The following is a 23,958-nucleotide window of genomic DNA, read 5'->3' as shown; positions in this document are numbered from 1 at the left end:
AGCAGTCAACGCTTGTCACATTTTACTCTTTGAATAGTCTACAACATCAGCTAAAATAATGAATGTAAAATAACTAGCTTTGAATCATACTACTGAAAGAATTGTCGAAGGTGAGCATTTGACTGTATAGGAAGTGAGAAATTCTCGTTTCTAGTTCTTTGTGAGGTAAAGGGAAATATTGACCCCTGTGTGTTGTTCTTTGTTTTTGTAGCATATTCAGGTTGACTGAGGAGAAAAGGTGACTACTTTTAGCTACAATTAAAGGTCAGGTCCCAGGTGAGCTGCAGAGTTGCATCAGATTCCCCAGTGAATCGCCATTATCAAAGTGTTTGGTTGTCCTCACTAAATGGATCCCCAAGGAGGGACAAAAGTTTGATTTTGTGGATAGAGTAAAACTTTAAAGCAGAAAGATGAAGCCGTACTCTGTCTCACAACAAAAAATAAAAATGGCATGAATGTAGCTCAGTGTTAAGAGTGCCCATGGGCACCCAGAACCATGAAAAATTAGAAACATGATAGAGCCTTTTATTTATTGAATACCCTATCTGTTAGTTAGCAATATTCAGGTTGGCAGTGCCCAGTGCTTCACTTTTACGATGGAGCCTGATGTAAAAGCTGATAATCTTGGGGCTTTTGCACTGTTGTGTCTGCTGAGCTCTTCCTCCCTCTCTGTGGAGCCTGCCAAGAGGCCCTTTCCACTGATAACCACATACCGTCTTTCACAGATGCCTTGCAAATGTACAGCTCTGGGTTATACCTGAACTCATCCACGTATTCTCAAAGCCTGCTGCGTGGTTTCCTCTGCCTTCATGGTGACAACCCAAGTTTTATGAATTCATCATCTCATCTTTAGCAGATCCCATACCCTGGGTTTTATGTCTCTCAGTAAGGACACGTTCTTTTTATATTCTCTTTTCTCTGAAAATTGATACTTATCTTAAACTTAAATATCACTTCTTCTACACAAATGCAGTAACTAGAAGGTTTCGTCATTGCTCCTTTTCAGTGTAGCTTTATCTGGATTTCCATTCTGTTTCCTTTCCTCTTACTACTTTTACCTTAACCCAGTCTGTCCAAAGTCAACCAGAAGGATTTTGACATTCTACATTGGCCTCTCTTACTTTGTTCCTTCCTGGTGTAATAATAATTAGTAGTAATAACAGTTGACATTTTGGATGACTCACATCATGTATGGTGTTAATTTTGTATGTGACTTCATTATATATTCACACACCCTAAAATGGACTTGTATAGAGCTCAAGACTTACAGACATGTTGCCTACAGAGCTGGGATTTAGACCAAATTTTGTCTCAAACCAGCTGCATGATGAGATCATAATCATTATGCTCTTCTGATACAGATTTCATGCCTCTTCTGTATTTTTCTGGATTAAGCTTTCAAATTCTACTCTGTTCCAAAAGTATTGGTTTATCTCTAGATTTACTGTATCAAGTTGAAATTATGTCTGGTTTTAATTTCTTTCTAATTCTGTACTCTGTAAGTAGTCATAGTTTCAGTTGTCTGAAATGTTCAGTACACTATATTTCAAAACATAAACTATAATTCCCTATCTTTATATAAACACAGTGCCCTGTCTGAACTGTTACAGTCCCAGAATCCCAGCTTAGATTCTCCTCTTCTGTATCCACTCCAGTCTCTCATAGTTGTAGGAGAAGATTGTACTCTTACGTGCTTTCCAACCTCTGTAGTTTTTGTTACAATAAGTGTCATGTCAGTGTCACCCTGGATATCAACAGGATGTCCATTTTTTAAAACAAACTTATGTGCCTGGGTTCTATTATATAAAATTTATCACAAACATAGTGCCTTAGAGACATTTATTATCTGACTTGCTTTATGAAAACAAAGAGCCAGTGGTTAGGGTATGTTCAGGTGGGTCCTTGGTTTAGAATCTCAGAATCTTAAATTTTAGCCACAGCTAGGTTCCTCTTTGAGGCTCAAGATTTTCCTCTAAGGTCACCTGTGTTTTGGAAAGATTTCTTTCTCTGCAGCCCAGAACTCATGGAGGATTGTTACTTCATGGCCAGCGAGAGATCTGAATTTCATTCTGACCTACTTTTACAGGGCTCCCCTCATCCGTCTGGCCCTACAGACTTCTCTTAAGACCCCGTTCCCTTTGTCACATCACGTCACTTTTGCTGTGTTCTTTGTTCAAAAGGAAGTTACAGGTCTTCGCTACTCACAAGGAGAGGAGACTGTGAGCATGTGGGTCCCTGACGGAATTTTTCTGGCCCTATCTGGGAAGAATTTTACTTGAACCCAGGGCCTTTCTTTATTGTAATGTGTTGCTTTTCAGCCCAGAATTCATGACTTTATGTTTGCAGTGGAAAGTTTGAAGTTGCTTTTGTATTTTAAAATCTTGGATTCTTTTGTTCTTAATCCATTTGAAGGAAGAAGCCTAGGAATTCTTTCCATTTGTAAAAATCCTATGTAATTTAAAGCTAATTAATTACATTGGAATTTATTCCTGTTATGCTTGTGTTTCCATTATGTAGTGTTTTATACATGTAAGATTTAATACCTTTCCAGAGACCTTTGTACATGTACAGTTGTTTATGCTGGTTATATTTGTTAGTATATTCTGGTTATGATAGTTATATTTGGTTAATGTTTTTAGACTTTAGATTTTGGTAATTACCATTTTCTTATTCTTGTCGTTGGTCTCTGAATAACCAAAAACCTAACAAAAGGAGTCTTATTTTTGCCTTGCTTCATACAGCATCTAGTCCTTTCATGTAAAGCAAGAATTAATAATATTTTACTTACAGATGAAACAAAAAATTATAAAATAGGGGAAATGATATTTTATGCTTGGTATTTAGAAAAGCATAAGAAATCTATTTTATATTTACTTTGAAAGAAAAACTCTTTCAAGAGAATGTCAATTTTAAACGAATGTGATATTTGTGGTAGAATTTTTCCTTGTTTATTTAGGTTAAAATTGGTAAATAATTGGACAGTTACATTTTTGTGTGAGTGGTATTGTTCATGGAACCCAGGATGCTATCCTATTGAGCTACATCTCTGTCTCTCTCTCTTTTTTTTTTTTTCATCCCCGGGATCAAACTCAGGTATCTCTTTCGATTTTATATTTTGAAACAGCATCTCGTGCAGTTGCCCAGTCTGTTTTCTAACTTGCCATTCTCCTGCTTCAGTATCCTGTGCAGCTAGGATTACAAGCATATACACAACACCTGGCAGGCCATTACATTTACAAACATTGATTATACAGAAGAATGTCACCGCATTTATACTTTTATAGTTTATATACAATTAAAGCAATTTCATCTTAAGCTGAGGAAAATTAGTGCATAAACCCAGTTTTACATTTTCATATTAACATTAATTTTCTTAAAATAATTAAGACTATATTTATTGAAAATAAATTCAATAAACATACTACTTACCTAAACATTCTTTTAAAAATACTATTACATTTTATCTTAAGATAAATAAATTTCATACAAATGCACCCAATCTACTATGTGTCATGTGCTGGGGTTGAGCCCCATTGAGGGAGGTAGAGAACATGCTCTGTCCTCTCTGTGGAAAGGGGACAATCAATAAAACAATAAGGGCAGAGCCTAGTGCCTGCCCTTGATTATGAGTGACATCTAAAGTGTGCTATTATATGAAATAGTGCTTTTATCCATGGTTACCACATTGAGGAGAATGTTACTAAGACACTATGGAGACATCAGAAAAACCTTACCATTGAATAGGAAATTAGTTTAGGTTGGAAGAATATTGTATACTGAACATTTATTTACTCATGGATAAGAACATGAACATTGTATCAGTTTGATGTGATATAATAAAGTCATTTGGGGTGATTTTTAATTTATAAAACTATTTTAAAGTTTCTGTTACATGATTACATTCCTTGTTGAGAATTAATTTATGTACATGATGCATCTTATGCACCTTTCCCTCCCCTTTCTTCGTGATCACCTTCTCGTTTGAACAAAATCTCTAGCTCTGCTTCCTATTGTCTATTTTTTATTTTGCTCTTCGTATTTTGAGTTTCTTATATAAGAGAAGCCATGTGATATTTAAGCTTGTGTGTCTGATTTACTTCACTTAACTTTATGATCTCAAGGTGCTTCCATTTTCCTACAAATGATGCATATTTATTTTTCTTTATGGCAGAGTACTACTCCATTGTATATAAATACCACATTTTCTTTATCCATTCATCTGTTGATGGACAGATAAGCTGCTTTCAAGATTTAGCTATTACACTGCAAACATGAGTATGCATGTACCAATGTAATTTGATGTCTTTGACTGCAATGAGGAAAAAACCCTAGAAGGAGAATAGCCGGGTCAAATAGAGTTTCTAGTTTCAGCTTTTTGAGGAATCCCCATACTGATTTCCGTGGCGGTTGCACTGGCTTACATTCCCAGCAGCAATGGAGAAGGGTGCCTTTTTTCTCTGAACACTCTGCATTTTTTATTACTTGATTTATTGAAGATAACCATTCTTTCTAGAGAGAGATGGAATCTCAGTGTTTTTTTAAAAAAATTTGCATCTCTCTAATGGCCAGCAATGTTGAACTTTTTAAATGTTTATTGGACATTTTAACTTCTTCTGAGAAAGTTAGCTTCCCACTTTATTGGACACTACAATATATTTAAAGGATGTTAATTAATTCATTATTTCCTATTTACATTTAAAGGCTATACAGAGCATTTTGCAACTAAATTTTAGGGGCTAACATTAATTTCTGATAAAAAGTTGATAGATTTTTTTGTTTTGTACAGTTTGTCAGAACTTTGCTTTTTTCATAGAAAATTTAAGTGCTCTAAAATCTGTCATCCATCAAGGGCATGATTGAGCGAGCTGGTATTTATTTCAAATGGTCCATTATCCCAGACACTATGACATTACTAGAGAAGTGCTTAGGATGTTTTTTGGGTTTGTACACATGTTTGAGAAAACACAGTATTTATTAGTTATTATGAAGTTATGTTCTTTTTCCTAAAAGTATTATAGCATGGAACCATGTAATGAAAAGGCAAGTAACAGTAACAGTAATAAAATGCATCTAAAACTTTGCAAAATAAATGCAAAAGTTAAAGCACAATACTTCACTCATTTGGCAAGAGTGTCAAACATTCGTGCATTTCCAAAATGTAGGGCTTCAAAGAACCTGTACACAGTATCTGAACCCTTGGCAGAATACCAAAAGTTAGTGCCTTCACAAAAAAGTGAAGCTTGAAAGAACTTGTACGAATTGTTGCAAAGTTTTGCCTGAATTGTTTTCTGTGGTAAGATTTGTCATAATGCTATCAATAATTGAGATAAAAATGTAAAACAAAGAAAAAAATCTAGAAAATACTTTTCATTTCAAATCTCTATCTTTACAACGCATGATAACAATTTCAGATAAATAACCTCTGCAACTAAGAATTTCCTTTTGGCAATTTCTTCATGTCTTTTGAGGCCCAAAGAAGGTGAAATGCTTTCATTGAATTTGTTTCCTGACTGTGAATGAATAGTATGACTTAACTGATGATATCTGCAGGAAGACCTTCCCATGTTTGTACACCACTGGACATCTCGTCAGTTATGTTTTCTGGAAATCTTGGTTAACAATTGCTTCAGAATCAGTAGAGGGAGCTCAAGAAGGCATTAAGGATATTTCAGTACTGGCTTTCTAATGCCATAATATTTTCCCCGAAAAGTTGTCTTCATGTATAGGAGAAAAGATACTTTAACATAAAATAACCTTTATGAAGTTGAGAAATTCACAGTTATTTTAAAAAGTGCAGAAACTACAGAATTTCTCTCTCAATGTGTGTGTCCTGTTTATTGACGACTGGAAATTAGCTTGATGTATAAATTTTCAAACTGTGTGCAAACCCCCCACTGTGTGCTACTCAGGCTTTTCCACTTCAGTTTTCGGATCTTAGCATGGGTTCTTGATCCAGAAAGTAGAACGTGAAAAGAAGATGCCTAATAATCAAGAGACTTCTACAATACATCAACCGACTTAAATCTCTGATAGTCACAGGGCTGTGGCAGGCAGGATCCCAAAAATTTGTTGGTTAGCTTAACTTCATAGTAATAATTTAATTATTATTTTATTTTATGCTACCATCTTCTAAAATTTTAAAAATTACAAAAAGCTACATATTTTAATTCTCAAAAATTGTTAAATACATCTACTCTTTTCATTTAGCAAATTCATATCAAGACCTATGTCCTAACTTTTTATAAATTTGAAAGTAGCAACTATCTCAGGCTTTTGGGGTTTTTTTGCAGTATTGGGGATTGAACTCAGGACCTTGTGCTTGCGAGGCAGGTGTTGCACCACTAAGCTAAATCCCTGGCCCCTCAGGTTATTTTTGATTGAGATTTTGCTGCATGATTTTTTCTTTTCTTTTCTTTTTTTTGCAGTACCAGGGATCGAACTCAGGTCCTTGCGCTTGCGCAGCAGGCGGCGAAACCACTGAGCTAAATCCCTGGCCCTGCTGCATGATTTTTTAAAAGTCCTGCTCAAAAGATAAAATAGAATTTAAAAATTTTATTTATGTCTATCAAAGTTATCAGAAAATATTATTTTTAGTTGAAAACTTACAGTGTTATAGAATGAGCCAACACTATTCTCAAAAAAGAATTTTGATTTTCAATGACTTCATAATATGATTTCATTGTGATAGTATTCTTCACTACTCCTGAAGTATTATTTATTTTTGTATAATGATATGTCCAGAAATTGACTTTTTCTATGTGACATTTAAATTAACATGATTTGTTAAAAGTAGATTACAGTTAGATTTTAATAAAATTTTCATATATGTTGTTTGGCAGGGAGTTTTTATTTGATTGCTTAGGGGTCTACAAACTTTTGAAATACACATTTGAAATTCATTTATGCTTGCATTATCATTATACAGTTTCCCCAGAAGTTGAATTACTTGTTAAAAATCACATGGTCGCTTTTAAGTTATAGAAATAGCAATTGTATTATTTTCTGGAATGATTACATCAATACTTTTGAGATATTATTTGACCATAGCATTGTATGTTATGATTTTACTAATGGTGAAATGTACTTCTTACATTCTTATTTGCATTTTTATTAGTGAATATGATGTCTTAACATATATCTTGGGGTTAATTGTTCTGTTATAACACATCTTTGTATGACTTTTAGCCATCAATCCAAGAGAAAGTTAACTTGATTGTACAGTGTCTGTGTGAATAGGTTCTATGAAAAAATAATAAAGTTTACAGAGCAGTTGTGCATCAATCAGGCACAGTTTTAGACATTTCACTAAAACTTCGACAGGACTTTTTACAGTAAGAAGCAAGGCTGAGACCAAGGCTTCTGGGGGGTTAGGGGCTGCATTGTCCCATACGGGAAGAAAACACGGGCTCCTGGGCCCTCAGCTGCTTTGTGTCTATGTGTGGAGAACCCTGAAACTTGTCTCATAGTTTCCAGCCATTCTCAGATTTATTCAGTGTCTGCATTAGTCTTCACTAAATCTGTGTGAGGTCCAGAATGTTTTTCTAGAAAGCACCTGGGTTTATACATTTTTCTTTGAAGTAACTTAACTCTTAAATAGTACCTCATTCTAAACAAAAGATATTATTCTGATGTAATTCTGATTATTAAATGTTCTTTAATTATAAAGTTCTAGAATATTAGTATACCTCAAAACACCATAAGTTAAAGTCTCCTATAATTTAGAAGGCAAATAAAACAAATGTCATTGATGTAATTAAATGTTTTTAATTCAAGTCTATAAAATTACTTTTTGCAGTCTTTTTGATTAATATGTAATGATTATATATATAAACATATATATATCCAGCATATATATAATACAAGGTGCGAATTTGCTACATGTATACAATCCTGGTAAGTATAATTTCTATGCATTTAAGTATTTATCTATTTTTTATGCTGGGAATTTTTAAACTCTTCTAGTTCTTTATAAAATATATGACATTGTGAACTATGGTCAACTGACTGTGCTATACCATGTAAGTTTTGTAACTAAATGGTAGAATATCAGAATTTCTATTTCTAGCATACTCCAAAATATTTTATCTTTGTAACAGATGTCAACTTAATGTAATATTTAGACAAACTTACAAGCTGATATCATGATGTAGCATATTTACTTAGAACAGAAATATTTAAAAATATATACCTATATGTGTATATATTTTATATATCTATATATCTATATAGATATATATATCCAAATTGATTGAAATCACAATACAGGTAGATGTAGATATGTAGGCAGATTGACTGCCTCTACACTGACTTTTTTTTTTGGTACCAGGGATTGAACTTGGGTCCTTGTGCTTGCGCAGCAGGTGGCGAAACCGCTGAGCTAAATCCCTGGCCCTCCACACTGACTTTTAAGTGAGAAGAGTCTTTGTTGTCATGTACTTCACCAACGAGAATAGCTAAGCTGAAGCCTCTTCATTTTACTTGGGATTGAAGTAAACCATATGTGAGTCTCATTTTAATTACTATCCACTATCAGGTTTATGGAAAATCCTGAACAGTTTCCTTTTATCATTCCACTTTTGGGATAATTTAATGATAACTTTTAAATACTTGAGCTCAAATTTTGAGGCACAGAATGATTATCACACAGTCATGATACAAATATGTTAAAAGGTTCTGGTTCGGACTGCAGTATTTTCCCTCAAACCAGTTTGTGTAGAGTAACTTCACACATTGCTTTGTTTGCTTATTTGTTTTGTGTATGTTCATTCAAGTTGTCAAGAGTTTATATGTTGTAATCATTAAAGCACTTAAAATTAATTTCATATTATATAAACTACATTTGTTTGTAAAGAGGTTGGGCAGATGATTCCCTTTTGAAATGCGAGTTCACAAAGCCAGATTCAGAAAACAAGAGTGTAGTCATAAATCACATGCACTTCTACAAATTTATAGCTTATTTTGAGGTACATCATAAAATAGTTTTCAATTTTTAAGATGAACACAATTATCCTTTCTGTGGTAAGGGATAAACCACATAGATGATCCTTTATTATTGACAATGAATATTCTAATTATATTCCTGAAATATGCAGGATTCTATTTATATACTTTATTACATACCAAACTTCCAAAACTTTAAAATTAGGTGGAATTTTCATACTTAATATGAAGATACTATAGTTTATAGAGAGAAGTATATTGATATATTAAAAGTTGAAGTATGCTGGAATGATATATTTTGTTGTTTTGTGGGGGTTTTTTTTGGTACCGGGGATCGAACTCGGGACTTTGCACTTGCAAGGCAGGCGCCGGAACCACTGAGCTAAATCCCCGGCCCTTGGAATCATATATTTATAATAATTGAAAATGTAATAAAACCTCAAAATTAGGAGATAAAAGGATTTTAGGGCAATGATAATGATCACATTAAAAATATAAATAGTGCATTGTATCTATTCTGAACTGTTTGATTTTTTGAATGAAAGGCTAATTGCAGTATTGAAAGGAAAGATTTCTTCAGCCAACTTGGAATAGTCTAATTTGTTCACCAACTCACCAAACAAGGAAAGGTTCTGATAGCGTCAATATTATTTATTAGTTTCATATTTTAAATTTCTGTAAATATTTCCTAGAAATCTGATAGCATCTAAGTAATTTAGACTATGCTTAAGTAGTAAAAGTGAGTTAGTTTACCAGGTTAAGCAACAAGAAAAATGGTTAACCTAAATAGAATACATGCTAGGTGAAATACTAATTTTACAGATACAAATCAATAGGAAATGAAGAAAAACAGGCTGGAAATTTAGCTCAGTGGTTCTGCAGCCTGCCTCACAAGTGCAAGGTCCCAAGTTCGATGCCTGGTACCCCCCCCCTCCATAGAAGAAAATACTAGTATGGATTTTTTTATAAGTTTCTAGAATGCCTCTTCAAAACAGGATAGTGAATTGAACTCAAGTAGAATGTGAAATAGTAAATAAAAATTTGAATCATCATGGATGTTTTTACTGTCGTATATTTTCTTTTAGGGTTCCTATAAATATAAATTCTGTTCTAAGAAATCTTACAGCTTTTATTATGGGATATGGTAGGAAAAATCAAACATAAAAAACTTACAGTATTAAGATCCAACTTTTACATATTGTAGGAAGTTTTTTGTGAAATGCTTTTTCTTTTTAAAAAGTTATGATTTTTAATTACATATTAACCTGATTGTTGCATATTTTTATTGGATGTAAAGTGATATAATGTTTTTAAAATACAATTTTGGGTGATTAAATCAAGATGGTTAATCCACCCATCACCTCAAATGTTGATATTTTTGTACTGAGAAAATCTGAAATGTACTCTCTCAACAGTTGAGTGTACACTACTCAGCTATTGGCAGACTGTGCAGTACAACCTGATTGCCATTATTTGAAAAGAGATACTTCTGTGATAAATTAGGGCATCTTATATTAAAAGAAATTCACATCACTTGTAGAAACTAATCTGAGATGGATACTGTTTATAAAATTTTGAAAAAAAAAATAAAATTACAAAACAAGTAAGATAATAAGATCCTATAGAACTATGATGACAAAATGCTTTCTTAGGTCCTGAATGGAATATTAGGAGAGAAAGGACCTTAAATAAAACTAAGAATCTTAGAATGAAATATAAACTTCAGTTCGTATTAATGTACTGCTCTTGGCTCACCAGTTGTGATAGATGTATTGTGCCAAATTAAGATGTTTACAATAGGGGATACTAGGTGTTGCGTCTGTACTATCTCTGTGACTGTTCTGCAAATTTAAAACATACACAGCTTTTAAAAATACATTAAAGAAGACTGAAATAGGTGGCACGAGACTACTTCAGCTGTAGGTACAGTGATTTATTCTGTAAAGTCATTTTATACTGCATAGAAAACCATAGGGTTGAACGCATTTGTGTTCATTTTTATTAGAAGCATAGAGAGTATGAAACAGTTAACATTAAGAAACAAGTCTAGAAAGGAAATTCTGTGTTTAATCTTCCCAATGGAATAGATTCATCCTCTAGTTTCAGTTGTTTCAGTTAAAGTAAACTGTGACCGTGAAAGAGATTATATATTAATATAAATACAGCCACACAAACGTTAGAGAGAAATAACATTGAGTGCCTACTGGGTTGGACTCCAGGTTCCATAAAATCCATTATTACTTCCTTTGCTGTAACATGTAAAGAAAAAGTTTACAAATTTTAAATCTTAGCAATAAAAGAACATCAAAATTTTAATTACTGTAGTGACATTAAAATATTTATAGTCTGTTTATCTGCTTCTATGTAGTATTGCCTATACTACCGCTTCAACGTATTTTCACAATTTAGTTGTATATTAGTGTATGCATAATAGTTGCAGTACACAGTAGTTACATTAGTGCTGGGAGTACTGGAACATACAAAATACAATTTTCTTCCCTTTACCTTTTCCTCCCTTGACCCTTATCCGACCCCTACAAGATTTCTAAAAGGTCTGCCTCTGTTTTCTACCATGTCTTCTTTATATTAGTCTTTAATTAATTTCTATATTTGGGTTTCTCATAGAAGAGAAACCATGCTCTGTTTAACTTTCCATGTCTGACTTCACTTAGCATTACAGTTTCAAGATGCATCCACTTTTCTGAAAATGTGAGGCTTCACTCTTCACTATAATGGAATAATCCATTGTGTGTGTGTGTGTGTGTATATATGTATATATACTATGGATACACAAGCCACATTTTCTGTCCACGTGCCTAAAAATTTCCACTAAAATCTAGGAAATTGAATATAGCCTCAAGACTGACCTTGGAGTGTCTTCGTGCACACCGAGATATCCTAAACTGTACATCGCACGTCTTGCAGTGTGGTGGAAATAAGTTCTCGCCAATCCTGTTGACTCGCCTGGCTGTGTGAGCTCTCCGAGAGATTTCACTCTCATATTCTCGGTGTTAGGGTTGACACTGCAACAAGAGAAAGGACGGCAGATCATAATCTGTCCGTTTGGAAATCTCTTAAAATCTGATGCAGGATTCTCACCGTTTGCTCCTTACTGTAGTATGGCCTGCCACCCCAGTGGGGACTAGGGGGTCTCAGCTGGGACTATCAGTTTTTTAAAAAAAACTTGATGAGGGATATCTAGCACTGGCAAGAAACACGTTTTTTTTTGTTTTGTTTTTTGTTTGGTACCGGGGATCGAACTCTGGACCTTGCGCTTGCGAGGCAGGCGGAGGCGCCACTGAGCTACATCCCCGGCCTAAAACACGTATTTTTGAAAATTACATCCCTGAGATTGTGAAATTTTTTGTTGCGTAGCCTGCACTATCCTGACTATAAATAGAGACATATATTAGAAGTACAATAGAAACCCTATTCATGCCTGGGGCTGCCTCCTCCCAGTCCATCAGGGGCTGCAGTGCTGCTGTGGGCGGGAAAAGCAGGACGGACACAGAGTGACAACAACAACGCTAGAAAAACGTTCTTGGCCTCTACTGCAGCATTTTCAGGCATGTGAGGAAATGGCAGGTGGTGTCAGGTGGAAGACACCATGCGAAATGGAGCAGAATGCTATTCTGGAAAAACAAAAATGTCACACATACAGATCTGATTCAGCTGTGTAGACGACTGCACACCCAGGACTGGAACTGGGCCACACGGCCAGCTTCCCTATCCAAGGCCAGTTCATCCCTCCAGTGGACCCCTGCAGGAGAAACTGAGGAAACTTCTCAAACAGGAATAACTCAAGCCTTGTGATGAAGTAATCTCTCACAGAATAAAGTGCATTTCTGAGAATAACGGGTCAACTAGGCCTGGAATGAAAGCTGGTTAGCATCGCCCTTCTGCTTGCTTATGGGCAAACACTGAAATACCTTCTCTGACCTCCAGAATCGGTCTTCACCACAAGGGGCGAGTGCCCCGGCTTTGTCAGGGTCTTGCTGCTGAAGCAGGTGACGTTAACCCTAGAGGTTGTCGACCTTCATTCTCACCTGGAAAAAAGACAGGTCCTCGGGCAGTAGGCTGAGGTGTGAAGCTATCCAAGAGAATGTCATTCACCACAATTCGGATGGTTTAAAGAAAATGCCAGTCCCTGAAACTTCTTTGGGTACTCTTAACTGTATACCACCCTCAGAATATTTTTGAAGATCTTTTCCAGTTAGAGATTTGCTTAAAAGGTTCTTTGTGTGTGTGTGTGTATGTGTGTGTGTGTGTTTGTGTGTGTCATTCTTTGTGTGTTTTGACCCCTCCAATGTTCAGAGAAACTAGTGGTCAAAATGCATCTTTGCTTAAATTTTTTTTCATGGAAATTCTGTAATTCCTCTTCTCTAGAGGCAGAAGTGTATGGTTAAATGTGTATGTTTGCCTTTCCTCAGAGCATGTGTCACTAATGATCTGAAATGCTTCCTTGACACTCACACTACATTTTTTTGCATTTAACTTTATCATAATTGAAAAGTACAAATTCCAAGCTGTCTTTCAAATTATGTCTAAACAGAAATGGGGTGAATAGAGATGAAAACACAAAGGATTTACATCCCTGCATGTCTAGAGTAGGGTGAGAATTCACTGCACATCATTTGTACGTTATTGTCATTACTTCTTACCTTCAAAGACAGCAGAAGTTGTCAGTAAGACAAATCTATACCCCTAAGTAGAAAACAAATATTTAAATTTGTATTTAATAATATTTTGAAGAGTTTTTAACATTGTTACCTGCTATTAATATGCTATTAACATTGTTACTTGCCTTGCATTTAAATATACACATTGATTCATATTTATTAAAATCTATCAAAAACTTAGCATTTGAAATATTTCCTTTTGTTTGTTTTTTTCTTGGTACCGAGGATCAAACTCAGGTCTTTGCACTTGCGAGGCAGGCGGCAGAACCACTGAGCTAAATCCCCGGTCTGAAAAGAGTTTATCATTGCATACATCCTTCTTAGTACCTGTTCTATAAATGTACATGCCTGTCCAGATCTATGCTTGGGTATGTTGTGTGTGTGTGTGTGTACTGTTGATAACAGTGTGTTTTATTCAGCATGGTATTGTGTATTATGGAAACATGTTTTAATCTATTGAGGATTCTTCATTTAGTACCTAGAAAAATAACTTTGTGTGAATGTTTACCTATTTGGAATAGATTTTCATTCTAAAGTAACACTTTCATAAAATTTGTAAAGAAAATTACAAAACAAAAAATAGATTTAAAAAAGTTAAATGAAGTAGATCACAATAACGTGTGCAGACTGTATTTTACTTTTGTTCTTCTGTATGTCTTAGTTTCTTATAATGTGCATACATGTCTTTCTTCTTGATCAAGAATTTGTTTTTAAAATTTTAATTGTTATATATTGACAGTAGTATATTTAGGTGAACAAAGTGGTGTTATGATTTTTGAACACTGCAGAAAGTTTAAGTTAGGCTAACTAATGCATCTATCACCAGAAATATATGACATTTTTGTGGTAAAATATTAGAAATTTACTCTGAGCAACACTGACATAAATGACAGGATTTAGCATATTGTGCATTTAATTAAAAAATCAGACATACTCCTTCTAACTGAGGCTTTGTACTAATCCATTTTTCAAAATGCCATGATGTTCTGGATACTCACAGTCCTGCTATTGAGAAGTACAGCTTTGCAGTGGGTGTCATCTTCCAGAGCTGAGGGTTGTTTGAAAAGTTCAGTTGACTTTGATTCCATGTAATCATGCACTTTGCAGTTGAGTGATTGCATGTAGCATAGGCTACTCTGACATGTTTGATTGTAGTGAATAGGATATAGCTTAAATAGTAACCTCAAAATAAGTTTCCATTTGGAATAATCTTGTGGGAGAAAAGTTAAAATTAAATCCTCTTAGTGCATTAAAATGCAAATATAGGAAGGCAATCCAATTGAGTTATATCGATAATAGGAACATATAAAACAAATGGAAATTCCTCCCAAATAATGAAGTTATAGCTATATAAATCACTGATGTGTGCATTTGAAGTTTTTCCTTTCCTGCATGCTTGAAAGTTCATTAGCTGTGGATTGCATTAGAATGCATTTGTTTATCTCCCACAAACAAGCCACCAGGCAAGGCCTTTGCCCCACTGAGGCCAAGGAACGCTCTGCACTTGCATTCACTGTACATCAAATAAGCTTTACACACCGCCAGCAAGTTTTGTGTTAGACATAATCAGGGGAATGCAGAAATCGGGACATCATCCTAGGGGAAGTAGTGTCTTGAGTTTTCCCAGTAAATAGTTTTGACGCTAAAATATGCTGTAACAGCAATGCTCACACTTGCTTCAACTGTATAATCTTGAGAGCAAAGGACAACAACAACAAAGTTTAGAGAAGTCCTGCTTATAAACTCTAGAAAAGCATGCTTTGCATGTGTGTGTGTACATGGGTACATGCATGTGCGTGTGTATGCACATTTTAGGTCAAGCATGTTGTCAGCTGCTGGGATTTGAGATGTAAAGCTTTAATATTCAAAGCTGTACATAATGATGTAAAATCCTAGCACCATAAACTATGTAATTTATATCAGTTTTGGAGGCTAAGAAACTATTACAGTAAAAGAAAATAATGTGCTTTAGACATTTAATTTAGTAATTATATCAATTACATATGCACTTAAGTATATATAGAGTTTACAACTGTGTTGACTACTCAATATACAAATCTTGACCTTAAAAAATGTGAAATAGGAAGAAAAGGCCCAAAGGAGAAGGGGAAGTGGGAAGGGTAGAGGAAAGAATAGAAGGGAATGGAATAAATATGAGAAAAGGAAAAAAATGGAAACACAGTCTTTGTAAATAGGGAGGGATGGAGGGGTTGAAGGGAGGGGGAATGGGGGAAAAATAAGAACCAAGAGAGACTATGTAAAGGTGAAATTCTCAATGATGAATGTCATCATACCGTATATCTAAAATGTACCAATAAACTTAATGAATAAAAAAAAATCTGACCAAATACTTAAATTATATGAGGAACACTGATAATTGAGGAAAGAAATTCATAAATAAAATAGTAACAAAATAAATTGGAACTAAATGTAAATTTAGAAAGCATAAACAAATGTTATAAAAAGTCAACAACCTTGTTTTTGGTCATTGACAAAGAAACAAAGTAACTCTCCATAAGAAAATGATAAATGTTTAAGGAGATGCTGACTTGAACATTAAAAAGTATATGCATGTATTTAAATATCAGATAATGAGCCATAAATGTGTATAGCTTTCATGTATTGGTATTTCATGTATTTTAGTTTTAAAAGTATAAATTGCAGATGGTTAATTATGAAAATAAGTGGATATGTTACACTTTCTCTGATATGATCTGTCATCACATATCAGCAGTTTTCTAGCACAAAGTGTCTTATTTGAAGAAACTGCTAAACAATTATAGGTATTACATTTGAGACTAAGTTATTAAATCAGAAAAAGTTTCAAGAATGCAGTAGTTAAGTTTCTCATTAAAAAACAGATTAGTAACACCATATTTTTTATTGTTTGAAAGGCTCATTTGTGTCTATGTATTGCATTAGATATTATGAATATATAATGTTGAGTTTTGAAACAATTTCATAAGAAGGAATGATTACAACAGGTGAAAGCTGATGTAGTGAGAGTTTAAGTAACTTGATTATCATGTCAAATAGCTAACAATTGATAGATTGAAAATGACATTCATGCTGTTACAGATCTACATCTGCCTGAGAAGGCTTATTCTTTCATCACTTGCTTTTTAATAAATTTTGGAGTGTATCAATTAAAGTATCACATATTCTCTTATCACTTGTGAGGTTTTTTTCTCTTTCCTGCCTCATCACTTTTTTCAGCTCTGCTTAATCATTTTCATCAGCATAAAATAATGGTGTCATTTTCTCCATCCTTAAATACAACAAACAGAACAACTCTTTTGACAGCAATTGTCCGCCAGCTATTATTCCTTTTCTCTTTATCTTACAGCAACATTTCTTGAAACGTTGTCCCTACCCACTGTCCCAAACTCATTTCTGTACATTATCTCTCAGATCTACCCTATCAAGCCCTCAATTTGAGCAGTCCCCTGATTGACCACAGTGGATTACTTCCACATCCTTCATATATGTCCTTCCTGCCTTTCAGGACATAGCCACACCTCAGTTTCCTTTACAATATTTTCTTTGCCCCAGACTCCAAAGCAGGATTTCTGAACAGAGTTTGTGAAATTGGTATTACTGAAATTCTTCACTAATTCTTCTCCTGGCATTGGTTCATGTATGGTAGAATGTATAGCAGAATTCCTGTCCTCTACTCACTAGACATTATAACACATTATATCCCATTGCTATGAGGGAAAATATCTCTAGTATTGCTGTCAGCTACAGGATAAAATCATTTCATGTGAGGAAGAGTTGCTCCAAATGGTGGAAAACAGGATGATCAAAATATACATACAGTGAATATTTAAAAAGTCCATTGCAAAAAAAGACCCTTTGCAATTAACCGTCCTCAAAAGCACTCTCTCTTGCTTTAACCAGTCATTCTTGCCCCTTTGGAGGCAGTTCTGGAACTTTTCTTTTGTATCTTTAGGAAGGGTGATTTAAAAAAATACAGGGAAAGGTATTCCAGAGTGGGTCCAGTGGAAAGGCGAACCTGTGGATCCTTAGGGTGCGTCCTCGTCCCCCTTACTCACCAGATTGGCACCACGTGACTTCTCACTGTTTCCCAAAGGCAAAAAGACCATGAAAGGGAAACATTTTGCGTCCACTTAGGACACAGGCCTTCCCAACAGTACAGCTAACTAGAGACACGCGTGACAAAGGACCTCCAGAACTGCTTCGGGGATGACAGGAAGGATGAGCAGCGTGTTTGAAGCTGGGGGAGTATTTTGAGGGGGACTGATACTCACGTATGTCTCACTGCAATAATTTTTTTAAACACTGAACATTTTCTGATCTTTTTGATCAGCCCTTGTATCGTCAAGTTAATCCTGGAACTATTTTCTTTTCTACTTCTGCACAATTTTTGGTACTCTCATCTAAACTCACAGGTTTGAACACCTGTTGTCCACTTGGGGCTGGATCTCTCTCTTCACCTCCAGAGCTGTAGTATGTAGGGTGGCCTCTCAGCATCCATATTTAGCACCTGGAATTAATGTGTCACTTTCGGAGCCCCTTATGTTCATTCCCACCACCACCATCAAAACTGGCTTGTCCTTCAGGATCCTCTTTTCTTTCTAAATACTTGGGTCAATCCCTTGAGCTCATGCTCGCCTCCTGATTTTCTCCTACTGGTGTCATACTACTCAGTAATCCCTTTATGTTGACTTCATTACACACACACACACAACAGTGTTTTAGCACCTTCACTGCTGTTTCCCTTGAACAATATATATTGTTTCTCTCTGGATTATGTTAGTCATTATTCTAATCTCTTTGCTTTTATCTGTTCCCTCAAGGTATTACCAACACAACTGGCTGGGTGATGTGATAAAATCCTCAGTCAGGGAATGATCCAGGCTGTTCCCTACCCCTGTTAACCTGCTGACCTCACTGAATTCTTTCCTTAGGGAGATTCTTGTACCTTTCCTGTTTTTTTCCTTTTTGTAACCAGCCAGAAAATACACCAGAGTTTCCTCACGCACTGTATTAGTGATGGTATCCAAGCTGTTTTTGGCATTTTAGTGTTGAAAACAGTGCTGCTAAAAATGTTTGTGGATACAGCTCCTCATGCACATGTGTGGGGATTTTTGCAGGGGTAGATTTACTAAGCCTTGCTGGACAGGTTGAAGAGTTCTCTTACGTGATTATCCAGTTTACCTTCTCATCAGCAGGGTTTTGTTTTCCAGTTGTTTCACATTCTCACTAATTTATAATAAGATGAGAAAATTGTAAAAAATACTAACTTCTTGGTGTTTGATGTTTGTTTACGTTCACATGAAAACAGTGTGAACATATTTTAAAATTTCAGCGGGGCTTTATATATTCTCTACTTAAAAAAATTTCTAAAAAAATTCTATTTATAGCTATGTGTTCAACTCTCTTGAGCTTTTTGACCTCATGCTCTGGGTACAAATCTTTTGGTAACGACATAAGACAAGGACTCTTCAAGTTATAATCTGTCTTTTATTCTTAATAGCATTCCTTGATTTAGAGAAATCCTTTTTATCACAATAAAACTTGCCATCAATGTTTTTCTATGGATGCATGCCTTTTTGAATTTTGAGTCATCTCCTTATACAAATTTGTAAAAATATTCTCACATATTATCTCTTAAAAGTTTTATAAATGTTTTTCACAAATAGTGTAAATTAAATTTTGTACATTTGTGGGGCAAGACATTAAAACATTTTTATATGACTATTCAGTTTTTCTAGTGCAGCTTTTTAAGAAATACTTCATTTTTTGACATTGTGTCCAAAGACTGCTCTGAAAAAGATTACCTGATTGGGAAAAATTCTCTGCTGAGTTTTCATGAATTTTTCAGACATTCTTTACCCTTTTTCTTCCATATGCAGTTTAAAGTCAGTGTATCAATTTTATGAAAAAACCTACCCCATTGAGGGGTAGTTTTTAATCAGAATTTAATCAGGGGTAGATTTTAATCAGAATTGCATTGATTCTACAGGTCTGAGGAATATTTAGAATCCTTTCAAAAATATAGTCAGTGTTTCTTTTAATTATTATTTAACATTTTCAAAAATATTTTAATTTTTTATGAGGTGCTTCTATGTATTTATCTTGACACTGTCAGTTTAAGAAAGTATATATTTTCTGACATATTTCTGAAAGTACGTATTTCTGAATATTGCAGTCTAAAGATTTAGAGTACTTTATTGAATGTTGAAATTCTTTTTCTTTCAGTTCAGCTTTAAAAAAAAATCTCAATAACAAAATGTATTAGCAGCTTCCTCTGTAAGCAATCTCTGTAAGCAACTTCATTAAAAATATTTTCCCCTCAACTTTCAAATTATTGTAGATTTTATTTTATATTATTTTTTTTTTTTTGTACTGGGGATCGAACTTGGGCCCTTGAGCTTGCGAGGCTGGTGGTGGAACCACTGAGCTAATCCCCGGCCCTATTTTATATTAATTTTTTAAACAACACTAACTAGGACTGCAGACCAATACTAAATAGAGTGAGTGGAGAGTAGGAAACGTCTTTCCTTACTGCTGGTGTTGTTAAACGTTATTTCAGTAAATGTAGCCTTCCTGATAGGTTTTCTTTTGATTTTTTAAAAAAAAAAATGTCCCATTTTATGTTAGGCAGTTGCCTCTATTCTTAGTTTGTTAACAATTTTTATTGTACATTAGCCTTAATTTTATTGAATGAATGTAGCTACATGTGCTGTGGGGCTTTAGTAACAGTGTCAGTGTCCTTCAATCAGTAAATGTGGTAAGTTGTCGCCAATATGAATCAAATTAATGAATTCAGGTAACTACTTAATTAAAATTCTGTAACTCTGAAGGGTTCTTTCCATCATATTGTCGTTACTCAAAAGAGTGCCTCCAATTCATTTTAGAGGTGGATTTTTTTTTATTTTTATTTTTTTGGGTGCCCGGGATCAAACTCCAATCCTTGCACTTGCAAGGCAGGTGGCGGAACCACTGAGCTAAATCCTCAGCCCAGAGGTGGATTTTTGAACTTCATGTATTACTGCATCGAAGACAGAAGACATGCTGTGTCTACATCTGCTGTGTGTACAATTTCTTGGTCACATTTTAATTGAAGAATCAGATAATAAGAATGTCAAATCATCCTCCCCTGGACAACACAGACCCCAGTAAATTCCCATCAGCCCAGGAGGTGTGGCTCCAGGGCCTGGGGGTGGTGTGCTGTCCATACAGATATGTATACATATCCGTTCTCCTCTCCTGTCATGTGTGCCTTCATACTGCTTCTCCTTGCTCTCAGACTTGTGTAAAATTTTGATATCTGCTGCACATCTTTGCTCCCTTTTCTCAGACCCTACCTCCCCATTCCCAGTGAGTACTCTCTGGAAAAAAGTTACCTGTTTGTAGGAAACCATGGTCATGGATGTGTGTTTCAAATTTCCATTATCACTAAACCTAAGTCTTGTTCTTTTTTGAAAATTTATACTCATCAGTTTCTTTAGTTAACAAATATATTCATTTGTGACAAATTAGCTATTACTTTTCTACAGTAAGTATATTTATTATTTAGAAAAAGTAGTAACACTTCTGGAAAATAAAACTAATGTTTTCTCTAAATCTTAACTCATCAATAGCTATTTTAAAGCTGTCTTAAATGTTATTTGTTCAAGCTGGTCATGGTGACATGCATACCTGTAATCACAGCACTCTGGGAGGCTGAGACAGTAGACACTATCTTCAGTTCAATCTCCAGTAATTAAAAAAGAAGTTATTCAAGCATTTTAAAACATACTTTTAAATAAAACCAATGACTACTGCCAAGAAACAACTCACTGAACCCACTAGTTAATAAACCTGTAGCGTGATAAGCTCTGAGCTGATCATTGAGGCAACAAGGCCAAACAAATCCCAGTGCTACAAAGATATCCTAATGTAGTACGGAGACAAACTTGAGCTGTGGCTCCAAATGTCATAAAGTTTTAGGTGTTTGTGTCTGTGTCATGTGGATTTTATTTTATTTTATGTGCAAATATCTTGCTGAAATTTTTGTTCCAGATGTAGAAATTGTGTTCCATGATTTTTGTAGACTCCCCTCTATCTTGGCATATGAAATCACTAGACAAACTTTAGACTTTATTTTTAAATTTGTAATTAAAATTTACTTTTTAACTCAGAATTATATGAACATGGCACCACGTGATTTGATGAATAGATATATTGTGTAATGCTTCAATACTGTTCAATGTAGCTCCTCAAACATTTCCATTTCCATGTGCTGAAAACTAGAACATCCCCTCTTACAGCATTTTTTCATTTGCTTGGTACAGTTTAGATCTACATAATGATCACATTTGTCACAGGGAATTGGTGCCTTTGTATGATGTCTTGATTCCTTCCCCACCATTTCCTTTCCCTCCCTTCAACCCCTCTTCCCCTTCTTTCTTTATAAAAGCCCTGTTTCCATTTTTCCTTCCTTTCTCATTTATTTCCTTCCTTCCTTTCCCTCTCCCCCCTCTGGCTCACCCTTCCTTTTGAAGTTTTTCCTTTCAGTGTGTAGTACACGCTCATCATTTACGGTCACCCCTGTGTAGTAGCACACCAGAACCCCTTGCTCCCAACTGAAACTTAGCCCCACTCTGAGGTTTCTCCCTGCCCTTCCATCCCTTTACTTTCCCCAGCCTTTAGTAATCCCCATGATGTTCTCAAATTTTAAAAGATTAAGTCTTTTAGATTCCACATATGCATGACACCATATGGTATTTGTCTTTCCATGGCTTATTTTACTTAATACAAAAAAAAAGCTGAGAAAAAGCTAAAGTATATTTTAAATGTATTTTCCTTTCCTCTTGGTACCAGAGATTGAACTCATGACCTTGCCCTTGCGAGGCAGGTGGCAGAACCACTGAGCTAAATCTCTGGCCCGATTTTCCTTTTTTTATATGATATTTTTTTCCAATTTTATTTCCCTTCATACTCATTATATGTAAATAGGCTCCTGCATTTATTTAGAGCAGCCTATTTCTAAGTTTAGTCCCAAATCTATTTAGCCTTAGTATGTTCTTTTAAAAATATAAATTGTTATTAAGTGTTTTAAAGGTGATATATACTATAGCTCCTCTTGGTATTTCTAATATAGTACCATATTAAAGTCTCCAATAAACCTTTACAAAAATGTTTTAAATTTTAGCTTTCTTAAATTTTATTTGGCTATCTGCGTCTATTTCCTTCCTATATGGATCCAGTTAACTTATTGCTAGTGTTGTACAAAACACACTTTGGGAAACATTATTTTAGAAAGAAAATTATAATTTCACAATAATACTTGGAATTGAATGACTCCCTTTTGCTATATACATGGCTGTCTTTACAGGCTGGATTTTCTTGGCTTACAGACTTTTTTCTCACTTACTTGAACATTGATCCAGTCCACTGCTAGGCTTCTTGGTTCACACTCCAAGCAAGTCCCATGCTCTACCTCAACTCATTTTGAAAGTGCTCTAACATCATCCCCTTCAACTATAAAATGTGAAACCTAAATCTAACACATTGATAGTATGTAATGTGTTTACTGGTTGAATTTTCCCCAAAAGTAGAAGCCATGACCTTGTTAGTCACCCATACTAGTCTTTAATTTTCCTCCTTTTCCGCTGCTAAATAGGGCCTCATCTTTCCTCACAACCAAACCTATTTCAGCATGATTATTTTTAAACGTCTCACAGAGATAGTTTCTGGTGAGAGTTACAATGTGATAGTAAATTTTTTGGCTTAAGATATGCTACTTCTAAGGTGTGTTGGTGCCCAAGTGGAAGGCTGCAGTGTGTGGTCCCTTTTATAAATCACAGAAGAGAAGATCCAAGAAGGATGTTGATTTAGGAAAGATATAATAGCAATGGACATCAAAGAGTACGTGGCTAGCCAGGTGGAATGTGCAAGTTAAAGATGTAGAACAGATTGTCACTAGCAACCGAAGTCTATAGAAATGGATACATTAAGAGAGTTTTAACATCCCCTGATAGTATTGAAAACAGTTTATTGACATAAAATAAAATTGAAATGTTTTTAAAAGATGAAGAACGTGATCATTTACTCAATAAAATATCCGTGGAGCTACATTATTTGCCAGATACTATGCTAGCACTAGACTGCAAAGATAAATAAAATAGATATAATTTCTGGCTTTGTGGAGTTAATAATACATAACTGTAGTGAAATGCTTGTGAAAAGACAAGGCAGATAAAGTATTCAGAGGTATTTGTTAACTTTAACAACAATGAAGAAATAAAATACTCAGGTAGATAGCTTTCTGTGAAGCAGTAGGGGAAGGTATCGTATTGAAATGGATTGAAATATGTATAAGATGTTT

At 34.8% G+C, this 23,958-nt stretch overlaps 1 long non-coding RNA gene across 4 annotated transcripts in view; it reads left to right on the top strand.

Annotated features, from left to right (window-relative positions):
- Positions 1 to 23,958, top strand: part of LOC101697576 (uncharacterized) — a 126,250-nt gene that overhangs the window by 5,767 nt on the left and 96,525 nt on the right. Inside the window, exon 2 of one of the 4 annotated variants that reach the window (XR_015448795.1) lies at positions 8,358 to 8,500. The exons of 2 other annotated variants lie outside the window; for them this stretch is intronic. This is a non-coding gene — a long non-coding RNA (uncharacterized LOC101697576). Of the gene's footprint in view, positions 1 to 8,326; positions 8,501 to 23,958 lie in introns of all 4 variants that reach the window. One more of the 4 variants, XR_015448796.1, reaches the window with a different exon arrangement.

The sequence above is a fragment of the Heterocephalus glaber genome, unplaced genomic scaffold (assembly GCF_053883595.1).
Source record: "Heterocephalus glaber isolate CG9 unplaced genomic scaffold, H.glaber_assembly_v1.0 deba00000546, whole genome shotgun sequence".
NCBI classification, from domain to species: domain Eukaryota; kingdom Metazoa; phylum Chordata; class Mammalia; order Rodentia; family Bathyergidae; genus Heterocephalus; species Heterocephalus glaber.
Note: the sequence above shows the minus strand (reverse complement) of the source record. Positions and strands in the feature narration are given on the sequence as shown.